Below are 4,543 nucleotides of genomic sequence, written 5' to 3' on the forward strand. Positions count from 1 at the left end.
GCGAGACTAGCGCAGGGGCTCGGCCGGACCGGGCGGGGCGGGGCGGGGCCGGACCGGGCGGGGCGGGGCGGGGCCGGACCGGGCTGGGCGGGGCTGGGCCGGGCTGGGCGGGGCGAAGGCCCTTAGGCCATCCTGACCCTCGGGAGACTGGGAGAGGGCTGTTGAGCCCAAGCCATTTTTAACCTAAGCCCAGCCAGGTGCGTCCTCTATTCTCCCGCAGTCAACATCCACACCTGGAGAGAATAACTTTGTTCTAAAGAATAGCAAGCATAGCACCTACTGTGTACTGCTGCTGCTGCTAAGTCGCTTCAGTCTTGTCCGACTCTGTGCGACCTCATAGACGGCAGCCCACCAGGCTTCCCCGTCCCTGGGATTCTCCAGGCAAGAACACTGGAGTGGGTTGCCATTTCCTTCTCCAATGCATGAAAGTGAAAAGTGAAAGTGAAGTCTCTCAGTTGTGTCCGACTCTTAGCGACCCCATGGACTGCAGCCTACCAGGCTCCTCCGTCCATAGGATTTTCCAGGTAAGAGTACTGGAGTGGGTTGCCATTGCCTTCTCCGATTGTGTACTAGGTACTACCTAAGTCATCACGTATTTAATTACCCCAACAGTCTTGTATGGTAGGTGCTATTGATGTTATCCGCATATACAGGTGAGGACGAAACTGAGACACAGAGAGGCTCAGTATCTTGCATAAGTAAGGTCAGATGCTCAGTCTTGTCCAACTCTTTGCCACCCTATGGACTATAGCCCCCCAGGCTCCTCTGTCCATGGGATTTTTCATGTGAGAATACTGGAGTGGGATGCCATTTCTTCCTCCGGGGAACTCTTCCTGACCCAGGGATTGAAGCTACGTCTCCTGCATTGCAGGCGGATTCTTTACTGCTGAACTATTGGGGAACCCCAAAGTAAGGTTACCCAGGTAGTAAATGGTGAACCTGACATCTGACCCATAACTCTAATGCTGATATAGTCCACGTACTGTTGAAGCCTAGCTTGGAGAATTTTGAGCATTACTTTGCTAACGTGAGATGAATGCCATTGTGCGGTAGTTTGAACATGCTTTGGCATTGCCTTTCTTTGAGATTGGAATGAAAACTGACCTTTTCCAGTCCTGTGGCCACTGCTGAGTTTTCCAAATTTGCTGACACATTGAATGCAGCACTTTCACAGCATCTTCTTTTAGGATTTGCAATAGCTCAACTGGAATTCCATCACCTCCACTAGTTTTGTTCCTAGTGATGCTTTCTAAGGCCCACTTGACCTTGCACTCCAGGATGTCTGGCTCTAGGTGAGTGATCACACCATCGTGGTTATCTGGGTCTTGACAATCTTTTTTGTATAGTTCTGTGTATTGTTGCCATCTCTTCTTAATATCTTCTGCTTCTGTTAGGTCCGTATCATTTCTGTCCTTTATTGTGACCATCTTTGCATGAAATAGTCCCTTGATATCTCTAATTTTCTTGAAGAGATCTCTAGTCTTTCTCATTCTGTTGTTTCCCTCTATCCCTTTGCATTGATCACTGAGACTTTCTTACCTCTCTTTGCTATTCTTTGGAACTCTGCATTTAGATGGGTATATCTTTCCTTTCCTCCTTTGCCTCTCACTTCTCTTCTTTTCTCAGCTATTTGTAAGGCCTCCACAGGCAACTGTTTTGCCTTTTTGCATTTCTTTTTCTTAGGGATGGTTTAGATCACTGCCTCCTGTACAATGTTACGAACCTCTGTCAATAGTTCATCAAGCATTCTGTCTGTTAGATCTAATCCCTTGAATCTGTTTGTCACTTCCACTGTATAATTGTAAGGGATTTGATTTAGGTCATACCTGAATGGTCTAATGGTTTTCCTTTCTTCAAGTCTGAATTTTGCAATAAGGAGTTTATGAGCTGAGCCACAGTCAACTCCTGCTCTTGTTTTTGCTGACTGTATAGAACTTCTCCATCTTCGGCTGCAAGGAATATAACCAATCTGATTTCGGTATTGACCATCTGGTGATGTCCATGTGTAGAGTTGTCTCTTGTGTTTTTGGAAGAGGATGTTTGCTATGACCAGTGTGTTCTCTTGACAAAACTCTGTTAGCCTTTGCCCTGCTTCATTTTGTATTCCAAGACCAAACTTGCTTGCTACTCCAGGTAGCTTTTGACTTCCTACTTTTGCATTCCAATCCCATATGATGAAAAGGACATCTTTTTTGGGGTGTTAGTTGTAGAAGGTCCTGTAGGTCATCATAGAACCATTCAATTTCAGCTTCTTCGGCATTAGTGGTTGGGGCATAGACTTGGATTACTGTGATATTGAATGGTTTGCCTTGGAAATGAACAGAGGTCATTCTGTCATTTTTGAGATTGCAACCAAGTACCACATTTTGGACTCTTGTTGACTGTGAGGGCTACTCCATTTCTTCTAAGGGATTCTTGCCCACAGTAGTAGATATAATGGTCATTTGAATTAAATTCTTCCATTCCGGTCCATTTTAGTTCACTGATTCCTAAAATGTCAATGTTCACTCTTGCCATCTCCTGTTTGATCACTTCGATATTTACCTTAATTCATGGACCTAACATTCCAGGTTCCTATGCAATATTGTTCTTTACAGCATCTGACTTTACTTCCTTCACCAGTCACATCCAAAACTGGGCATTGTTTTTGCTTTGGCTCAGCTTCTTCATTCTTTCTGGAGTTATTTCTCCACTCTTCTCCAGTAGCATATTGGGTATCTACCCAGTGGGGAGTTCATCTTTCAGTGTCACATCTTTTTTGCCTTTTCATACTGTTCATGGGGTTCTCAAGGTAAGAATACTGAAGTGGATTGCCATTTCCTTCTCCAGCGGACCACGTTTTGTCAGAATTCTCCATCATGACCTGTCCATCTTGGGTGGATCTACATGGCATGGCTCATAGTTTCATTGAGTTAGACAAGGCTGTGATCCTTCTGCTCAGTTTGGTTAGTTTTCTGTGATTGTGGTTTTTATTCTGTCTGCCCTCTGATGGATAAGGATAAGAGGCTTGTGGAAGCTTCCTGATGGGAGGCACTGGCTGTGGGGAAATTTGGGTCTTGCTCTGATGGCCCATGCTTAGTAAATCTTTAATCCAATTTTCTATTGATAGGTGGGGCTATGTTCCATCCCTGTAGTTTGGCCTGAGGCCAAACTATGGCAAGGATAATGGTAGCAATGGTAACAACCTCCTTCAGAAGGCTTTATGTCAGCATGCTGCCGCATGGTGTTATATTCAGTGCCTCTGACCCCAGGGCAGGCCGCTGTCAACCCGAGCTTCTTCCAGAGAGTCATGGACACTCACAGGCAAGTCTGGTTCAGTCTCTTTTGAGGTCATTGCTTCTTTCTCCTGATCATGGTTTGCACAATGTTTTGTCTGTGCCCTCCAAGAGTCTGTTTCCCCAGTCCTGTGGAAGTTCTGTACTCATAGTCCACTGGCCTTCAAAGTCAAATTCCCTGGGGCTTCTCAGTCCCTTTGCCAGATCCCCAGGTTGGGAAATCTCCTGGGGGCCCTAGAATTTTCACAACAGTGCAAGAACCTTTTTGGTATAATTGTTCTCCAGTTTATGAGTCGTCTGCTTGGTGGCTCTATGGTGGGGCTAATGGTGACCTCCTCCAAGAGGACTTGTGCCACATGCTGTGCCTCCCAGGTCTGCTGCAGCCAGAGCCCCTGTCCCCACGGCAGGACACTGCTGACCCGTGCCTCCTCAGGAGACACTCAAACCACAAAGGCAGGTCTGACTCAGCCTCTGTGGGGTGTCTGGGTCCTGGTGTGCACAAGGTTTTATTTGAGCCCTCCAAGCATCTCTGGTGAGTATGGGGTTTGATTCTTAAACACAGTTTTGCCCCTTCTACCGTCTTGTTGGGGCTTCTCCTTTGCCCTTGGATGTGGGGTATCTTTTTTTGGTGGGATCCAACATTCCCCTGTCAATGGTTGTTCAGCAGTTAGTTGCAATTTTGGAGTTCTTGTAGGAGAAAAGTGCACGTCCTACTCCACCATCTTGAAGGGACGACAGACTGATTCCAACTTGGGAAAGAAGTACGTCAAGGCTATATATTGTCTTGTCCCGTTTATTTAACTGATATGCACAGTACATCATGTGAAATGCCAGGCTGAATGAAGCACAAGCTGGATTTAAGACTGGCAGGAGAAATATCTGTAACCTCAGATATGAAGATGACACCACCCTTATGGCAGGAAGCAAAGAGGAAATAAAGAGCCTCTTGATGGAGGTGAAAGAGGAGAGCAAAAAAGCTGGCTTAAAACTCAACATTCAAAAAAGTAAGATCATGGCATCTGGTCCCATCACTTTATGATAAATAGATGGGGAAACAATGGAAACAGTGACAGACTTTATTTTCTTGGGCTCCGAAATCACTGTGGACAGTGACTGCAGCCATGAAATTAAAAGATGCTTATTCCTTGGAAGAAAAGCTATGACCAACCTAGATCAGATCAGATCAGTCGCTCAGTCGTGTCCAACTCTTTGCGACCCCATGAATCACAGCATGCCAGGCCTCCCTGTCCATCACCAGCTCCCGGAGT

The sequence above is a fragment of the Bos taurus genome, chromosome 16 (assembly GCF_002263795.3).
Source record: "Bos taurus isolate L1 Dominette 01449 registration number 42190680 breed Hereford chromosome 16, ARS-UCD2.0, whole genome shotgun sequence".
Taxonomy (NCBI): Eukaryota; Metazoa; Chordata; class Mammalia; order Artiodactyla; family Bovidae; genus Bos; species Bos taurus.